Source organism: Nicotiana tabacum, chromosome 4, assembly GCF_000715075.1.
Source record: "Nicotiana tabacum cultivar K326 chromosome 4, ASM71507v2, whole genome shotgun sequence".
Taxonomy (NCBI): domain Eukaryota; kingdom Viridiplantae; phylum Streptophyta; class Magnoliopsida; order Solanales; family Solanaceae; genus Nicotiana; species Nicotiana tabacum.
The window spans coordinates 148,090,462-148,111,526 of record NC_134083.1 but is presented as its reverse complement, the minus strand read 5'-3'; the positions used below and the strand labels follow the sequence as shown (position 1 = coordinate 148,111,526).

At 39.2% G+C, this 21,065-nt stretch overlaps 1 long non-coding RNA gene across 1 annotated transcript; it reads left to right on the top strand.

The window, feature by feature from the left end:
• Window positions 1–10,477: 10,477 nt before the first annotated feature.
• LOC142180242 (uncharacterized) lies at window positions 10,478–12,443 on the top strand. The gene is made up of 3 exons (XR_012708406.1): window positions 10,478–10,880; window positions 11,978–12,096; window positions 12,164–12,443. It is a non-coding gene; the product is annotated as an uncharacterized LOC142180242 (long non-coding RNA).
• The last annotated feature ends 8,622 nt before the right edge of the window (window positions 12,444–21,065 follow it).

Genomic DNA, 21,065 nt, shown 5'->3' with positions numbered 1-21,065 from the left:
CTCTATAAAGTCAATGTGTTTTCTTACAAGTGAATATCTTATGTCCTCTATCATTGCGTCTCTTTCTATTTATTGGGAACATATTGCTAAAAACTCTAGTAGTACAGATGCAGAGAATATTTACTAGAATATTCTCTTTTATGTCCTATCTTAAAACTGGTCGTTATAACTATGTCTAAGATGCTCAACCTCGAACTTGATCTATGACGATTCCCCAATCTTGATCTTCGCTGACTCTTCGACCGCAACCTTCATCGCGTCATGGACCACTTCGACCTTGGGCAGGTCTTTATTAAAGTCGTACTGATATCATGTGGCAGTTTGCGAGTTCCTCTTTAATGTTAACAGGGTTTGATCATGTCAAAAATAATTTTTGATCCATACAGTTAGTCCCTCTACTTATTGAGGTCGTCCTTGTAGGTGAGCTTAATGAGCGAATAATGTCGTTCGTGGTCAAACTTATCGAGTAAGCTATAAGGGTCATAGTCATTGTGATGAATAGGCAACATGGCCCTTTATGGGCCATATATTTCAAATGCCTCAATTTTCCCGAGTGATTTATTGGAGTTATCTTGTACATGGGTGAGAATGATGTCATGGACATCATGCGTCATTATGACATATTTTCTCGATGCGCAGCTTCAATTCATGTGTGACCCTTGATTGGATTTGCCGTTTCGATTCCGTTGCCAATTATGACGAGTCGTTTTTGCATCTAGTGCCATGATCTCTATAAATAGGGATTCTTGAACCTGAATTTTTAGTTTGTTTCTTCTTATCTTTTTAGTACACCAACCTTATTCTCAGTATTTCGCTTCTTTGAACTTCATTTCCTTATTTTGTTTCCCTACATCATCCCTATTTTTTCCATTTGTTATTTTTCTTCATCACTTTAAATCATGTCCAGCTTACCCTCAGACGCTGGTGAAGGGAGCCGCATTACTCCTTTGGCAGTTGTGTTTCCTTCCCATGGGGAGGGTGTTTCTGCTATTGTTGAGGATGAAGCATTCCTGTCAGTGGAGGAAATAATCCCTTGCAATCCCGATATTAGGTCTGACCTCACCTGATCACCAAACGCTGCTCCCGGGATTTTCTTATTGACGATGACGTCTAAAGAATTGGCGGAACTCAAGGCCAAGTTCGGCCTTCCAAATCACGTCGAACTGATCCCGGCTGGTAGGGACGTGGTGCAGGTTCATGGCCCTAGATATTGTGCTCTATACGCATATCCCTCCCTTATCGGTTATTCTTTCCACCTCCTTCCATTGGTGGAGGAATTTTATCGTCACTACGGCGTCTACCCTGCTCAGTGTGCGCCATACGTCTACAAGAATATTAGAATGTTGACCAAACTTGCTAAGCTGGCTGGGGTCGAACTGACGCTGCATTATTTGGTATATCTCTTCGCCCCTAGCTTCTATATGGGAACAATGCTGAATTTTCGCCATCATGGAGGCAAATGCTTGGTGGTGAAGACAAACGATTAGGCCAGTCGCCAATTCCGGCTCAATTTCTTCTACGTCACGACTGAGGACGTTGTGGCTAATGCCGATGGCTTTCCTGAGGCTTGGAATTACACACGTAAGTGCCCGATTTTTAATTGCGTTCTTTTATTTGCTCAGAATTAGTTGAAGGACTCTCATTTTCTTGCAGCCAACAATCAGCCTCCCCTTTTAGTCACGCGCATTTCTGACTGGGTCGAGCAAATTTTCCCCCACGTCGTAGGAATCCACCACTAGCCGAGCTTCATCAAGAAGTTCAAACCGGTTCTTCCTTCGACATGTAACTTCTTCTATTTGGCAGTGGTCATTTCATTTTTTGTTGTATGCTAATTCATTTTACTAACTTCAACGTTTGTCTCTTTCTTAGGCAGGGGTTCTTCTCGAAGGAGCCGGGCACCGGTGCTATCCTTTCAGAGGAAGGCTGCTGCACCTCTGGCGTCTGCCCCTATTGCGACTATCTCCCCTTCTGTATCGACCCCTCCCCCGGCTACCGCAGTCCAAAAACCTACCTTCGTTCCGTTCGCTGCTTTCGCTCCTCAATTCTTTTCATTGATTGATGAGGACGATGATCTCTCTCCTGAGGATTGTGGTCTAATTCCTCGTAAGAGGAGAGCCATAGATACAGGAGGAGAAAGGCTGGTAGTCGTCGACTTAGAAGAAGGCAACTTCGTTCTTTGAGAGACGACCACAGTGCATGTTTGAGAGAGCACTGGGGTGGACTCTGAGGTCCCGTATTTGGAGGAGACAAATGTGGATGTATTGGTGCATCCCGCGGGGAAGACGGTTGAAGATGGGATGCCCGACGACGGCTTCGCACTTCCGAGGTAAGATGACTTCTAGGGCTGCAGTAGATGTCCCCTCATCTGCTGATGACAAAGGGAAGATTTTTGCTGAAGAGGACGTCGGGTCCGACTCTAATATGGATCTGGACGAATGGAGGATGATCGATGGGGGACTTACTCAACTTGATGTGAGGTTGGAAAGCTGTTCCAGGACTATTACGATCCTAATGGATAGTAATCTACTTGTAAATACCGAGGGAGTAGTACCTTCCCTCGGTCCTCTTTGTTATGAGATTGCAGGTACGACCCTCGAGACGATAAACGACAGTACTCTGTTAAATAATATTGATGGCCTCGCTCTCAGGGTAAGTACGACTATCGTATGTTCCTTTCCTTATGCCTTAGTTTCTTTGTAAGTTCTAACACCTTTTCTTTGCTTTATAGACGGTTATTCTAGAGATTGAGAGTGCTCGACGGGAGAGGAGACGTAAAGAAATTTGCGTGAAGCTGAAAGACAAGTACACCACGTGCCTTAGGAAGTACTGAGAGCTCCGGTGTCGGCTTCGCAAAGGCGGCGATGTGTAGGTCCTGAGGGAGGACTTAAAGAAGAGGGACGAGGAGATGATGCAGGTTACAGAGAAATGTAGCATCCTTGAAGGGACATTGAGGAGAAAAGATGAGGAACTTGAACTTAGTAGGGGTATAGAGGCCCAATGCATCGATCTCCAAGCTCAAGTGGTCCAGTTGCAAGGTGAACTTGAAGAGTGCCAGTTCAAGGCAGAGGCTCTTAGTGGTGAGGTCACCAAGAAGCAAGAGGAGCTCGATAAGTCATAGATTGCTCGGTCGGAGGCTCTAAGGATGGTGGAGTTTCTTGAATTAGCGAACCGAAATCTCCGTTCTAAGCGAGAAAATGACATGTCAATGGCGAGGGCTAAAGAGGAAAAACTTGATGAAAGGATTGGGGAGTTGGAAAAAGAGACCTCCGATCTTTATGATCGAGTTACTGCTCTAGAGGCCGAGAAGGCCCAACTTCTTGCACGATCTTCTTTATCTATGACTTCTGGCTTCCCCAACGTCCAATGTGAGCTGTATGAAGAATAGATTCATGCCGAGGCCCGACTGGATGTGCTTCGTGAGTTGCGTGCGAAGGGCTCTGTTTTTGGGGCGCCCCTTGAGGATGCTCGGGTCAAGGCTCACGAGGCTCGAATTGCTTATGGTTACGACCGGGCTATGCCTCACCCCGGCGAAGAATATAAGAACGGGGAGGAGAATACAGATCATCTTGAGGATGAGGCCTGAAATGATTCTATTTACCCTCCAGGTGAGGATGGAGAGGGCGCTGAAGATTGGGGCGGTGATTTCGTTGACAGTCAGGAAAGCGACGTTATTGAGGATTGGGCCGGTAAGGATGTTGTGGATCGTGATGGCGATGGCCAATAGTAGTTTGTTTTTATCACTTTGTGTACTTCTGCTTGCTTTTCCAAAAGCCTTTGTAAAAAACCTTGTCTATAAATATCAAAGCTGATTTTTGCTTCCATTTGTGCCTTTCTTATTTGTCGTGATTTGTTTTTGTACTTGCGTGTTTTGCTCCTTTGTATTTTTGATGTCATCCTCTAACTGGTCGTATTCTTTGGGTTGAATAGCTATAGGCTGAATCATCTCTTTGTCCGTATAGATCGAGTATGTTTAAGGATCAATCGGTTAAGTTTGAATTTGGTCGGACTTCGCTTCTCGTTTGGTTAAATTTAACCTTCCATCGAAACGTGGCCGAGGGACGAGGGCCGAGGGCCGAGGGCCGAGGGCTGATGAGTGTTATTAGAACTTGGTCGAATTTTAACCTCTTATTAAATCGCGGCCCAGGACTGATAGGTGTTATTCGAACTTGGTTGAATTTTAAACCTTTTGTTAATGGTACGGCCGAGGGCCGATATCTGTTGTTCGAGCTGGGACAAACTCGGCCTTTTATTAAGGTGCACCGAAGGCCGATAGATGTTGTTCGATCTGGGTCGAACTTGACCTTTTATTAAGGTGCGGTCGAGAGACGATAGGTGTTGTTCGAGCTAGGTCAAATTTAACCTTTTATTAAGGTGCGACCGAGGGCCGATAGGTATTGTTCGAGCTGGGTCGAACTTAACCTTTTGTTAAGGTGCGGCCGAGGGCTAATAGGTGTTGTTCAAGCTGGGTCGAACTTAACCTTTTGTTAAGGTGCGGCCGAGAGCCGATAGGTGTTGTTCGAGCTAGGTCGAACTTAACCTTTTGTTAAGGTGCGGCCGAGGGCCGATAGGTGTTGTTTGAGCTGGGTCGAACTTATCCTTATGGTTTTTGATAACAGTAAGTTTCTATTACTTTGACGTTGTTGCTCTGATTACATGATTGGAAAAAGTTACAAACTTTGGGCGTTGGCTGACGTTCCAGTCCTAGTCTTAGTCTATCTATTCCCTTCACTGTTTGACTTGGGTAGTATTGAGGAGTCAGGAAATGAAAGAGATAACAGACCCTCCTTCGCATACTTCGACTCGAAGTGTCCCTTTCGTTGCCTCGTTAAAAACCTCCTTGAGAAAACCCTAATGGGACAAAACTCGAGTGAGGGAAAAAGAGTACTACTTGGGGGCGCTTCTTCCTTTTAGGAGTTAAAGTATTTGATGTTACACCCCATATTTTGTTTTTGTACGTGAAAGTACGCCATAAATAAATTGGTGAAAGATCGGAAATGAGATGTTGCATCCCGCATTTTTGTACGTTAAAGTTTCGTCGTAAGTTAATCGAAGTAAGTTCGGGAATGAGATTATTTTGGAATTATAAATATTATGCTATTTCAAACAAGTGATAAGTAATTTCGTGAAGGTGAGAGGGTAAGCAAATCAAAGAAAATGAGTTTTGTCGAAGTTTGATATTTTGGGATAAAATACGGTCCGAGCTATAATACCCCGTATTTATGGACTAATGCCATACAAGATACTACATGACCATTATAGCAAGATGTATAAAGTGTGTTAAAAGTGAGTAGTATTTTGAGTAACTGAGATAATTCTTGATTATATAGATAATTGGATAATTATTGGTTAATGGGAGATTAACAAGTTAATCAAGAGATTAGTGAATAATTAATTAAAATTATGGGTAAGCTTAAAATGCCTCAACATGGCAGCCAAGGGAGTAGGTAATAAGTGACTCTTAAGTCACACTTTAAGGTGGCAAATTAGTGAGCTTAGTTGGCTTAGTCACCATACAAAGTGGGGGCCACTCTCTTTGATAAAAGGAACCATCTTCCTACATTATTAAAGAGAAATGACAATGTCCAACATGAAATGCTACAAGGCCCAACATGAAATTCTGAAGGGATGATGCTACAAGGTCCAACGTGAAATTCTCTAAAATGCTACAAGGTCCAACGTAAAATGCTAATTCAAAGAAAGCCCGGTATAATCTTTCTCAAGAATATCATACGGATTTTTCCCTATCTTGATCCGCCGTTACGTATTTTCGCAAAAGAGAATCGGTTCAGGTATGTTAAGGCTATCCCTTCTTTCTTTTTGGCATGATCCATACGATACAAACGAAATGAGTAAATGCACAATTTTCATAAATGACTCTATTAATGAAAGTACTAGGGGTGTCTATATTCTTGATTCCCAATGAGAATTATTATTATTTCTTCTGTTCATGGGTCTCAGAAAAATACGTATTTAATAAAGTTTATCCGAAAGGCATATTGATTTTATGACACTACGAAAAATCTTATTAATGTATTTCTTATGCATTTCATGCATTTATACATGTACATTGACCCATGACCAGATGGCATTATATACGCGTATATTATATGTATATGGGATATGGGAAAAGGTTACGGTGTTATATGCGCACCACCACATGATTAGCTGGTATACGTTGATGATTTTCCCATAGTGGCCGAGATGATATGATGGGATGCCCTTAGAGGCTTGATGATATTATGAACGCATATACTAATGCATGGTATGACATTTATACGCATATGCATGACATTATAAATATGAAATGATTCACAGAGTTATTCAGACATACATGTCGAATCTTTTACTTCATATTTCTCTCATGTCTATTGTTTACTGATTTTCTTTCCTTACATACTTGGTACATTATTTGTACTGACGTCCTTTTTGCCTGGGGACGTTGCGTTTCATGCCCGCAGGTCCCGATAGACAGGTCGAGAGTCCTCCAAGTAGGCTATCAGCTCAGTGGAAGATGTTGGTGCGCTCCATTTTCTCCGGAGTTGCTATTGGTCAGTATGATTAGGATATGTGTTGATTGGTATGGCGGGATTCTATACCGACCTTTATGACATTTATGTATCCTTAGAGACTTGTAGACATATGTCATGTGCGTGAAAGATTGTACGGCCTTGTCGGCCTATGTTCAGTGAAATTTTGGTCTTATGGCCGTATGTTTTATGTATAAATTGGTATTTCATGTTGTATTCTACTTATTTCACGACAGCCTCTCCGGCTCAGTTATCTATGATAGTATGATACGAAAAGATACGTTACGTTGGTACTCGGTTGAGTAAGTGTACCGGGTGCCCGTCGCGGCCCATCGGTTTGGGTCGTGACATTTGAGGTGGCTGATGTTCCAATTGTTTGGTAATTGTTTTCCTTCCATTATCTCTAGTTGGAACGAACCCTTATTTGCTTTGGTTGTAATTTTGTACAGGCCTTCCTAATTTGTTCCCAGTTTGCCTTCCCGTGGATCTCTGCTAGCTTGGGTTTTGTCTTTGAGTATGTAGTCTCCAACTTTGAGCGGCCGGACCTTTTCCATCTTGTTGTAGTAACGTTCTACTTGTTGCTTTTGAGCGACCATTCTTATGTACGCCATATCTCTTCGTTCGTCGATCTCATCAAGCTCTTGCCTTCTACTCTCGTTATTGCTAGTACCTCTTTCGTGGGAATACCTTAGGTTGGGTTCTCCGACTTCGATGGGTATGACTGCTTCAGTTCTGTAGACTAGAGAGTAAGGCGTCTCTCCTGTGCTAGTCTTCAGGGTGGTTCTATATGCCCATTATACTTCTAGGAGTATTTCCAGCCACAGTCTCTTGGCATCTTCGAGCTTTTTCTTCATGATGTTTAATATTGATTTGCTGGAGGATTCTGCCTGCCAATTACCTGCCGGGTGATACGAGGTTGAAAGTATTCTCTTAATATGCCATTTATCGAAGAATTCAGGGGTTTCTTTCCTGTAAACTGGGGTCCGTTGTCGCAACTGATCTCTTTGGGTAGGCCGAATCGGCAGATGATGTTTTCCATATGAAGGTGATTACCTCTTGTTCGCGTATTTGGGTGAACGTTCCTGCTTCCACCCATTTAGAGAAATAGTCAGTTAAAACTAAAAGAAATCGTACATTACCTCGCCTTGCTGGGGGGGGGGGGGCACGATGTCCATTCCCTACTTGATGAACGACCATGGAGAGGTAACTGAGTGGAGATGATCGCCTGCTTGATGAATTATTGGGGCATATTTCTGACATTATTCACATTTCTTCACAAATTCTGAGGCGTTTTTTTTCATGGTGGGCCAGTAGTATCCTGCCTGTATGAGACTTTTAACGAGCGCTCAATCACCGGAGTGAGCGCCACAATGACCTTCATGGACTTCTTAGAGGACGCGCCAGGTTTGGTTTGGGCCTGAACATTTCTCTAGAGGGCCGTCGTATGTCCTCTTGTATAGGTCGTTGTGGAGGAGGTTGTATGTGACTGGCTGCATTCTTAGTTTTTTGGCTTCTTTTTTGTCGTTTGGGAGTGTGCCATCCTACAAGTAGGCGATAATATGATTGCGCCAATCCTAAGTTAAACTTACAAACCTTACCTCGATTTGGTCCATCGACGAGTTGAGGAGGTGGACTACTCTTATATCCCCGCTCGTGATCCTTTTGGTGGTTGCAGCCAAGTTGGCAAGGTCATCTGCTTCAACATTCTGAGCACGACATCCTTTTGGTGAAGATGTCATTTACTTTTGTTTCGGCTTTCTTGGCCCTAGCATGCGCCGTTACGAACTTATCAGCCATTTCTTTGAAGGTTTCTATGGAGCGAGTTGGTAGTTGTGAATACCATGTTAATTCCCCTTCTGTGAGGGTTTCGCCAAATTTCTTCAGCAAAATAGAAGACACTTGTTCCTTGGTGAGGTCGTTGCCCTTCATGGCGCTGACGTAATGAGTCACGTGATCTTCGGGGTCAGTCGTTCTGCCATATATCTTGAGATACATCGGCATTTTGAAGGTCTTTGGTATGGCACGTGGGTTTGCTTAGGGGCACCCAGTATCTTGTCGAATCGTTCTTGGTGTTCTTTCATTTGATGTCTGAGCATTTTATTTTCATTCTCCATCTCTTCTATCCTCTTTAGAACAGCGGCGAGGACACTGTCACCTGTATTGTTAGTAATATTGTGAGTTGTACCTAGTATTGGAGGGTCTGGTCGGTCGCCCTGATCGTCTGCTCATTGCAATGTGTGGGTTCTTACGTCTCTATGGTCGTGCATAGAGTAGGTTTGTTGAGCACACTTACTAGTGTATCGGTCAACTACGCTTCGAGGAGCTTTTTCATGGCCGGTGGCGTCCCTTCTCCTGTGGACGTGGAGGCCCCTTTTCCATTTGGTTTTGTTATGCGACAATGGGAGGAGGCGACCTCTCGCGCCTGGGAGAGACAGTGGGCATCACGTCATCACCTAGTGTTTCACAGCTCTCGTTAATAGCGTTCATGAGGTTGCCATGGAAGTCACCTGTCACTTTCGTCCTATCTCCTTAGTTACCTTCCATGTAAGTATCCGTATGTGCAAAGAAAGAGAAAAACCTTGCGGTTTGTTAGGTTAGCAACTCACGTGAGTTGTAGATCTAAAGAAAACTAAGAAATCCCCATAGACGGCGCCAAACTGTTTGACCCAAAATTTAGATCCGGGTTCAACCAATTAGATTTAAGTAAAATAGAGTCAATCTTAGCTAATATTAATATCCGAAAGACAACATTATCGATTTTGTGGCAGATAGTATATATTTGACCGAATGACAGTAAATGTGAGCAACACTGACAATATTTAATGATCAAAAAAGGTGGGAGATAACATTAAATAATAATAAATAGCAATGAATGGCATTTAAGTAAATAATAACGTGTGTCACCCGAAAATGGGTGGGATATATGGATATTCTTTCTCAAAATGATGAATGATTGATGAGCCTTTGAACACTCAGGTTGTTCTTGGATCAAGTGAAAAAGTTAGACAAGAATCTTAGTAAAAATGTTATTTTCATATGCTTGCAATATGGCCAGATTCTCTCTATAAATTCAACGTGTTTTCTTACAAGTGAATATCTTATGTCCCTAGAATATCCAGTAGAATATTCTCTTTTATGTCTTATCTTAAAACTACATGTTATAACTGTTTCTAAGATGCTCGACCTCGAACTTGATCTATGACGACTCCCCGACCTTGATCTTCGCTGACTCTTTGACCGCAGTCTTCGTCGCTTCATGGACCACTTCGACCTTTGGCAGATTTTTATTAAAGTCGTACTAATATCATGTGGCAGTCTGCGAGTGTCACTTTAACGTTAACAATGTTTGATCGCGTCAAAGATAATTTTTGACCCATACACAATTTCTATTTACTTGGTGTAATAAAGGAGTAGTAGCAGAGTGAAAATTAAAAAATTTATACATTAAGCTAGGTCAGCTTTTGGCATTTTCCCATACGAAATTTTGTTTGAAACCCGGCGGCGGGCGCAACGATAAGCATGGGTAATATCATGTTGTTGCCCTAATAAGTCTTAGTTTCTTGAACCTTCTTTTTCCCAAATTTAAATATTAATCATTCGATTCACAATAAGTAATTTTTTTATTATTTTTATATAAATTCATTTTTTAATATTAATTAATAATAAAATTAATTATATTAACCTTAATTTATCTCTTCATATAAACAGTCCTAACACATACTCCAACACTATTTACTCCAAGAATATTATAAAAAAAATAATTAATTCATTTTAAAATCCGACAAAGATCCCTTATTTTGGATCACAAAAAAATTTCAAAAAATTACTTATTGTTGAGTTGTACTTAAAATCTTTGTAGTCTTCTGAAACGGTTTAAATTTCAAAAAGATTCCTTTCACATTATCTTCTTCCAATAAATAGGCCCCTACTGATTTCAAATGACATTTATCCCAACCCAAATGAAAAGATCAGTATGAAAAGGAGAGAGAACTTCATCCACGGTGTCAAGAGCAGAGATTGAGCTTTCAACCATGGATTTTTGTGGAGGATAGCTAATAGATCTATCTTACAGTTATACCCAGTGCAATTTATTTCTTATATGATGTGTTCTGACCTGCAAATTATTTTTAAAATTTTGGTATTCTATCCATCAATATATGAGAATTTTTACATAGGTGTGTCAAGAACACAAATAATCTTTCGCTTGTTGAGACTTGTAGTCTTGTTTTGATAGTCATTTCTTATGAAAGGCTACAAAGAAGACAAAGAGAGCGAGGGATTTGATATCAAAGGTAAATTTGATGTTGTGGTTGCATTTGTCAATGAAGAAAATAAACATCAAAATCTCCCAAGGTATAATTTGAATCATTAAAGAAAAAATAGTTACTTTATCAAGAAGTTTATATTGTTTATGTGTATTGTATACTATTTTAGACTACTCAAAATAGTATAGTTGAGTTTTATAATACAGTTGTAACCGGTGCAATTTTCTATTTTGGAAGATACAGTTTATGAAGATCTTACTTTTTTTTCCTATTGTTATCCTTTTGTCATGATATTATATATCCCACTGATGTCAATAGCTAGTATTATTCTCTTGACGTGATTAATAAATGTAATTTTATCTCTCAAATCTTTGGAGTTCGAAAAACAATATTTCGTTCATCTTTTAAATGAGATACTAAAACCTTAATCTGAAATTAACAGTCAAAATAGGTTAGTCATTGTTAGAGTTTTCTAAAAAATAAAAAAGAACAATGGATTACTATTATTTAACGATGTTTAAGTTCCCACTTCCCAGTACTCTCTTAATTATTTGCGACAAGGAAACACAAAGCTCTTATTTTTCTAAAATTGAATAACATCTTTCTGATTTAGGGGATGTTTGGATTGGCTTTTAAGCTGATCAAATCAGCTTTTAAGCTCTTTTTAGTTTTTTTGAGTGTTTAGTAAAGTTAAAAGGTGCTTAAAATAAGGTAAAAATTGCTTAAAAGGCAAAATACATAAGTTGTCACCTCACCTACGGCCCAAATCCTTCTTACACACTTTCTGTGGACGATAATAATATTACACATGCAACCTTCCTAAAGTGTATTTAGTACACATCTCCTTTGACCAGGTCTAAGCGTGTGTAACACAAAACGGTAGAAGCACGTGAAAAGTAGAAGTAGACAATTTCTCACTTAAATCAACAACAAGAAACAAATCCCAACAACCATTTTTAAACAAATAAAAGGGTCCTCAACCTATTTCTTCTCAAATTGGACCCGTTTTTGCCTTCTTTTTCCTCCTTGAAAGCTCGAAAGTTGCAGAAAATTTCTTCTTCTTGACATCTTCTTATGCGATTTTCTGTTGTCAATATTACCATGTTCTTCTTTGTCAATATTACCATGTTCTTCTACTTCTTCCTTCTCTTTTTCGACATTATAATTTCTATGGTTCAATTTTAGGGTTAGGGAAAATGCATAATTTGAGAAAATTTTGTTATTGTGGTGAAGAAGCTGTGGTGACACAGTCATGGAGTGTTGATAATCTTGGTCGTCGATTTTACGGATGTCCATTTTATGAGGTAAATATCAATTGTACTTTTATAATCGATTTTATATTTCTTAATAATTTTTCTTTTCGATTTTTAGAGGGACAATCGCTCAGGATATAATTTCTTTTGTGTGGTTTGATCCCCCAACTCCAGAGCACTTGAAAATTATGATTTTTGGGCTGCTTAAGAAGAAGAGGGTGCTCGATGCATTATTGAAGGAAAATATGAATCAAAGAAATTGGAGGAGATTTTGTGTGTTGATTTTAATTGTAATTATATTGAAGTTGATTGTGTTTGGTAGTCTAAAGATTGTTATATAATGTAAGACAATGAATGAAGCTTTTTTGGTGGATTTTGTATCCCTTTGTTAGAAATGAATGAGTTTTTTTGCAACTATTAATGTTGTTTGGTTTGTGGTTGTTGCTATGTGAGCTGAAAATACAGATAATACAGTGCTTATACAGTTAAATAGTGGCTGAAATTGCTGCCTAAAATACAGCTCAAATGTTTAAATACTGAAGTGGTAATACTAAAGAGATTAATCTGCCTAGAAATTTTCAGGGCAAAATGCAGATAATACACTCCTTACAAAGTTAAACAGTGGTTGAAATTGCTGCCTAAAATACAGCTCAAATGCTGAAATACTAAAGTGGTAACACTAAAGAGATGAATCTGCCCAAATTTTTTTAATTTAAAACACATAGCATCATAGAGTAAAGATGTTCATTACAGTCACCTAATAGCAGTCTACCTTAACAAAAATATAGGTTGACATCTTAACAGCATACCAAAATAACAATAGCCTGCCTTAACAAAATAAAAATATTCAATACACCACTTAACAACAGTTCCAAAATAACCTAATAACAGTTCCAAAATAACTTAACAGTGTTTTACAATAACAATATTCAATACACAACTACATATAGTTATTCTTGGATGACTGGGATGATGAACTTGCTTGACTTAGATTGGAATGAGATGCAGCAGTTCTAGAATGGGATGCAATAGTTCTTTCAAGTTGTCTTCTAGTAATGGTCGGTCTACCATTCCATTTTACTCCACTTGTTGGCTTGTATGCACATTCATGAATATCTGCTGAGAATCCCTTTTCACCACCATGAAAAACAACTCTTGGTTTACCTTCACCAGACTGCCAAAACAATAAAGTATTTAGTAAAGTAGTTAAACCAAACAAGACATAAACTTAAGTTTGAAGTACTTACAAAAAAACTTGTGAACCCGCAACTTGATTGAAACAGTCCAAACCCAGAACTTCTAGTTCCTCTTCCACTACCTCTACCAATTCCTCTTCCTCTTCCAGGGAAAAAAAGTAGTTGAAGCTGAAGGTGTATTACTTCTTCTACCTCTACCAGTTCCTCTTCCTCTGCCAACAGCAGCAGGGGCAGATGTAGTTAAAGTTGAAGGTGTTGGAGCAGTTGTTCCTGTTCCTGTTCCTCTTCCTCCACTTCTTCCTCTATAAGAAGCATTTGTAGGAGTAGAATATGTAGGCCTTGGTTTCTTAGGGCAGCTCCTTTTGTTGTGTCCATAGCCACCACAGTTTGAACATGTCATCTCCATACCCCTTCTTGAAAGCTTGCGAGACTTAAGATGTTCAGTTTATTCTCTTCTTCTCTTTTTCTTTGGTCTGCCATGCATCTTTTTAATTGGTGGGGGTTCAATTGGTGGATTGGTAGATGTTGGCCACATCTGCATGTCTGGCCAATGGGATATATAGTTAATTGGCTCAATGTTCTTGAAGTGCATAACAACAATTGCATGAGCACAAGGGATACCCTTCAGCATCCATGACCTGCAGGTACAAGTCTAGGTTTGCATATTCACACAATGCTTCAATACCAATCTTAATGAGGTATCCTCAACCTCATAGCCATATTCACCATTCCATTTTATTGTACACCTCATAGACTGGGCCATGTTATCCTGGTACACTTTCATAGCAATTGGGGATATATCACATATCCATGTATCTGCAAACTCCCTCAACTTTCCTATTCTCTCCTTCATCTTCACTCTGATTTCCTCCAACATTGTGATGACTGTCTTATGTCTAGCTGCAAGTATCCAAGCATTAAAGGTCTCACATATATTTGTAACGACCTGACCGATCATTTTGAGAATTATCATCCCTTTCGGTGGCTTAAGGTCTTGAGCAACTTCGTATTATATATTATGACTAGCATGTGTGGTCGAGTTCGGATTTTAGATGATTCAGGATCAATTTGGAAGAAGAATTCTTGATTTAAACGCTTAAATGGTAAGAGTTGACAGGAGTTTGACTTTTGTGTAAACGAATCCGAAATGGCTTTTTCAAGATTCCAATAGATTAGTATGGTGATTTTGGACTTAGGCGTGCGTCCAAATTTGGATTTGGAGGGCCATAGGATAATTTGAAGCATTTTGGGAAAAATTGGAAAGTTGAAGTTTTGGAAGGTTAAGAGGTTTGATCGGGAGTTGACTTTGTTGACATCGGACCTGGATTGCGATTTCAAGAGTTAGATTAGCTCCGTTATTTCATTTGAGACTTGCATGCAAAATTTAACATCATTCCGGGTTGATTTGATATGTTTCGGCGCGAGTTGTAGAAGTTGAAAGTTCATAAATTCATTAAGTTCGATTTGAGGTGCGATTCGTAGTTTTAATGTTGTTTGATATGATTTGAGTCCTCGAGTAGGTCCGCATTATATTTTGGGACTTATTGGTGTGTTCGGGCGGGGTCCCGAGGGGCTCGGGTGAGTTTCAAATATGTTTGGATTGTGTTGCGCTCGTTTTTTTATGTTTCGACGTTGTTTCTTCAAGCATAAATGATACCAAATTAAAAAATGACCTCTAATTTCTGTTTTTATTGAATCATTAGATCCGTATCATAATTACGGAGTCATAACAAAAAGAATCGTCGAATTTGGACATCGTATGGGGGAGTTATGCTCATTTTGGTGTCGGAGAAAAGAGTTGGTGCTTCGCAGATGCGGAGTTGAGTCCGCATTTGCTTGCGACCCCGCAGGTGCGAAAAATGGTCCGCAAATGCGGACAATATAGCTGGCACACCACAGGTGCGGAGTTTTGGGCACGGAAGCGAAATTCCCTGTGTATTAAAAAATCTTATTGCGTTTATTTAATATTTTGAGCATATCTTGAGTTTTAGAGCTCCAATTAATTTTTGCGGCGTTCTTCTCGTCTTTTCATGGGGATCAGTATATAACTATAATTTTTGTATTTTAATATGATTACAGAAGTTCATTTTTGAATTAATCTATGTTTTGATTGGAGAATTGGGAGTTTTTATCAAAAAACTTTTCTAATGAGAATAATTGGGTTTTGAACATCGATTCGGAGCCGGAATTGGATGAAATTAGTATGGTTGAACTCATAATTAAATGTGTGTTCGAATTTTGTAAGGTTTCGAGGTGCGGGCCCGAAATTGACTTTTGGGTTGACTTTTTAGTTTTTGTTAAAGATTGAAGCTTTATTATCTGGAATCGTTTCCTATGAGTTTTATTTATGATTTGAAGTTATTTTGGCTATATTTGAGCCGTCCGGAGGTTGTTTGACTCGAGAAGGTCATTTTAGAGTAACAGTCTAGCTTCTTCGAGGTAAGTATCTTGCCTAACCTTGTGTGGGGGAATTACCCCTTAGGATTTGAGTCGTTTGTGCTAATTGTGTCATGTGAAGGTCGTGTACGCGAGGTGACGAGTACGTGCTCGGGCTTATTTGTAGAAATTTGACCGTTTAGGGCCTTAGGTTCTTATCTTCATTAGATATGAAGTTGTTTTATCATGCTAAATCCTCTACTTACTAAATTTACCCTTACATGTCGTATTTAGAATTTATTTGATTCATGTTTCACCCTTGTTGCCAATTGAACCCTTATGTGCCTTAATTGAATTTGTTGTTATCTCTTCTGTAATTATTTAACCTTAATTGACGTTATTAGTATCTCTTCCGTAATTGCTTAACCTTATTTGAAATTATTATTATCCCTTCCGTAATTGCTTAGCCTTAATTGAAGTTTGTTATTCCTTCCATTGTTGACGTATTCTTATTTGTAATCATTGATTCATGTCATCTCTCTTATCGTCGAATTGTACTTTTGTGGAATCATTGCCACACATTATCTCCTACTTGTTGAGTTATCCTTTTTGAGACTATTATTCCTTGTTGTGTCCTTTGTGAGCTCGTTCTTCCGTCTCTTTGTGTTCTGAAGTTCCTGAGTTGATTCACTTGTCATATTCTCATATTATTGTCATTGTTGCTGTTGTATTCAGTGTCATTGAGCCGAGGGCTATGAGTGGTTGTGATATTGAAACTGTTTTGAGGAAACATTATGACATGTGGGCACATATTGTGAAAGTATTTTATTTGAGTGGTTATGTTTTGGCACACGTGTTGTTGTTAAGAGAATTGTTATTGTGTTTGCACGAGGTTTCTGCCGTGCGGTTGTTATTATTGCATGAGGTTTCTGCCTTGTGGTTATTATTGTTGCACGAGATTTCTGCCGTGCGGTTGTTATTGTTCGCACGAGATTTCTGTCGTGTCGTTATGATTCGTTTTACTATTTGAGACAACGAGGCGATACCTCGGGAGGGCTTTGTTTTCATTTCCCCTTTTCTGTGAACTTGTCTTTGATTGTTGTTTTCCTTAGCATACTCTATTTGCTCAGTTCTAGGTAGCTAATCTTGTTGTGCTTGTCGTTACGTCCACTTCATTGCTGTCTTATTTACACTGTATATTTCGTGGTGATCGTTTCTTATGTGCCATTCCTTATCTCCACTCTTAATTGTGGACTTGAATTGTGGTAGAACACTTGCACAAACATACACGTAGATAAATCACCCATATCGGTTTAAGGAGATGAGTCCTGACGTTATTGACCATTACGTGTACTCTTGTCCACTTGCCTTTTGTGTGAAAGTTGCCCTCTTGGCATGTGAGTCATCCGTGCGGTGATGGATTGAAATGTGGGCACAAGGTTCGAAGTGATTAGGGTTCAAGAATTGGGACCCGTGAGTTGTGATTATGAGGTTCGGTACCTCGTGGAAATGCTTGAACAAATCTGGTGTGAAAGCGATTGTTCTTATTGAGTTGTTGCTGGTTTTATTTTATTTGGTTTCACTGACGTAGACTGTGTTCAGTTTACTCTACAACATTATTACCTGACTGTTTCCTGTTAAATACTGTTGTTATTAATGTACCATTGCAAGTATTAATATGTGTTCCTTATCCTGCTTAGCTTTATATTAATATTATTTCCTCTGTTAGTTCACCTTCACACTTGTTCAGGTTGTTTAGTCCGGTGGGTGTCTTGACTGTCCCTTGTCACTACTTCACCGAGGTTAGTCTTGATACTTACTGCGTTCCTCTGTGGTGTACTCATACTATGCTTCTGCACATTTTTGTGCAGATCCAAGTGCCTCGGTTGCTGTTGATTATTAGTTGGCTGGTCGAGCATTGCTGTGGAGACTTAAGGTAAACTTCCCGCCGCGTTTGCAGGCCTCAGAGTCACCTTCTGATATTTTTCTTGTACTGTTTAATTCAATTCCGAACATTTGTATTTAGGGATCTTCTAGCAAACTCAGCAGAGCTTATGACTTGTACTACTGATTTTGGGAATTGTAAGTTGTATATAAAGATTTCTATTTCATATTCATGATTTGATGGTTGAATTCTTCTATTAATTTAGTAAGTACTAGGCTTACCTAGTCTTTGAGACTAGGTGCCGTCACGACATCCTACGGAGGGAAATTGGGGTCGTGACAATATTGTTGTCAATTATATCGCAATTCCTGTCACAGTTAAAGTATGCTCTGCACCATGTTTCCTTGTTATACCTCAAGAGGTTCTCACATATCCCATTCCCAAGCATATTCAAGCTGTCTAGGTGGAAATTCAATTTTGCCACACATGATGCTCTAGCACACCTCCATAAGTTGTTTCTCCTCTCTAATCCTCTCCAATCTTTGAATCAGTTTGCTAATATATGTCTGGCACACCACCTATGTTCACTTTCAGGCAACACTTTTGATATAGCTTTAAGCAATCCCTGTAATATAAGAAGAATATATTAGTTACCAACAGAAATAAAAATAAGAGAAATTAAATATTGACAACAATGAAATCACCTTTTGTGTATCAGACATGATAGTGAGACCCCTTCCATCTTGAAGCTCTAAGTCATGAGTCACACATTTCTGAAACCATGTCCAAGTGAAACTGTTCTCACACTCTATAACGGCCTAAGCAATAGGGAACATCTGATTGTTGCGATCCTTTGATACTGCTACAAGCAGTTGACCCTTACAAATGCCTTTCAAAAAGCATCCATCAAGGCCAATTATCCTTCTGCAACCTTCAAACTATCCATTTTCATAGCATAGAAGCACATATAAAATGAATTGAAGACGAGCTTGCCTTCACCTTCATCATCTACCTTCACAACATAAGTTGTACCTGGATTTGTCTGCAACAGAATATCTCTATAATCATAGAGTCTCTTGAACTAAGCATGCACATCCCCTATTATCTTCTTTAGAATTTTTGCTCTAGCTCTATGGACAGTAGACCTACCAGCATACATGTCCCGTTCATCCTTAATGAGTTTCTTTAGCTCCCAAACTTTCATATTTGGTTGATACAAAATCTTATCCCTGTAATGCTTTGCAAGGTATCTGGAGTTGCAAAGCTTGTTTTTATTTGTTATGTAACACTTGTGGATAGGATAGTACTTTTTAACCTTAAAATTGTTGGATATTCCGTCTTTGCTTGCAGTCAACATGCGTGGACATTTTGGGTGCATGCATTTTACCCTCACATTACCAGGTTCATTAATATACTTTTCATTTTGAACTCCTTTCTGATTCAGGATCAATTTGGAAGAAGAATTCTTGATTTAAACGCTTAAATGGTAAGAGTTGACAGGAGTTTGACTTTGGTGTAAACGACTCCGAAATGGCTTTTTGAAGATTCCAATAGATTAGTATGGTGATTTTGGACTTAGGCATGCGTCCAAATTTGGATTTGGAGGGCCGTAGGATAATTTGAAGCATTTTGGGAAAAATTGGAAAGTTGAAGTTTTGGAAGGTTAAGAGGTTTGACCGGGAGTTGACTTTGTTGACATCGGACCCGGATTGTGATTCCGATAGTTAGATTAGCTCCGTTATTGCATTTGAGACTTGCATGCAAAATTTAACATCATTCCGGGTTGATTTGATATGTTTCGGCGCGAGTTGTAGAAGTTGAAAGTTCATAAGTTCATTAAGTTCGATTTGAGGTGCGATTCGTAGTTTTAATATTGTTTGATATGATTTGAGTCCTCGAGTAGGTCCGCATTATATTTTGGGACTAATTGGTGTGTTCGGACGGGGTCCCGAGGGGCTCGGGTGAGTTTCAGATATGTTTGGGTTGTGTTGCGCTCGTTTTTTATGTTTCGACGTTGTGTTTTCAAGCATAAATGGTACCAAATTAAGCAAATGACCTCCAATTTCTGTTTTTATTGAATCATTAGATCCGTATCATAATTACGGAGTCATACCAAAAAGAATCGTCGAATTTGGACATCGTATGGGGGAGTTATGCTCATTTTGGTGTCGGAGAAAAGAGTTGGTGCTTCGCAGATGCAGAGTTGAGTCCGCATTTGCTTGCGACCCCGCAGGTGCGAAAAATGGTCCGCAAATGCGGACAATACAGCTGGCATACCACAGGTGCGGAGTTTTGGGCACGGAAGCGAAATTCCTTGTGTATTAAAAAATCTTATTGCGTTTATTTAATATTTTGAGCATATCTTGAGTTTTAGAGCTCCAATTGATTTTTGCGGCGTTCTTCTCATCTTTTCATGGGGATCAGTATATAACTATAATTTTTGTATTTTAATATGATTACAGAAGTTCATTTTTGAATTAATCTATGTTTTGATTGGAGAATTGAGATTTTTTATCAAAAAACTTTTCTAATGAGAATAATTGGGTTTTGAACATCGATTCGGAGTCGGAATTGGATGAAATTAGTATGGTTGAACTCGTAATTAAATGTGTGTTCGAATTTTGTAAATTTTGTAAGGTTTCGAGGTGAGGGCCCGAAATTGACTTTTGGGTTGACTTTTTAGTTTTTGTTAAAGATTGAAGCTTTATTATCTGGAATCGTTTTCTATGAGTTTTATTTATGATTTGAAGTTATTTTGGCTATATTTGAGCCGTCCGGAGGTTGTTTGACTCGAGAAGGTCATTTTAGAGTAACAGTCTAGCTTCTTCGAGGTAAGTATCTTGCCTAACCTTGTGTGGGGGAATTACCCCTTAGGATTTGAGTCGTTTGTGCTAATTGTGTCGTGTGAAGGTCGTGTACGCGAGGTGACGAGTACGTGCTCGGGCTTATTTGTGAAAATTTGACCGTTTAGGGCCTTAGGTTCTTATCTTCATTAGATATGAAGTTGTTTTATCATGCTAAATCCTCTACTTACTAAATTTACCCTTACGTGTCGTATTTAGAATTTATTTGATTCATGTTTCACCCTTGTTGCCAATTGAACCCTTATGTGCCTTAATTGAATTTGTTGTTATCTTTTCCGTAATTATTTAACCTTAATTGACGTTATTAGTATCTCTTCTGTAATTGCTTAACCTTATTTGAAATTATTATTATCCCTTCCGTAATTGCTTAGCCTTAATTGAAGTTTGTTATTCCTTCCATTGTTGGCATATTCTTATTTGGAATCATTGATTCATGTCATCTCTCTTATCGTCGAATTGTACTTTTGTGGAATCATTGCCACACATTATCTCCTACTTGTTGAGTTATCCTTTTTGAGACTATTATTCCTTGTTGTGTCCTTCTTTGTGAGCTCGTTCTTCCATCTCTTTGTGTTCTGAAGTTCCTGAGTTGATTCACTTGTCATATTCTCATATTATTGTCGTTGTTGCTATTGTATTCAGTGTTATTGAGCCGAGGGCTATGCGTGGTTGTGATATTGAAACTGTTTTGAGGAAACA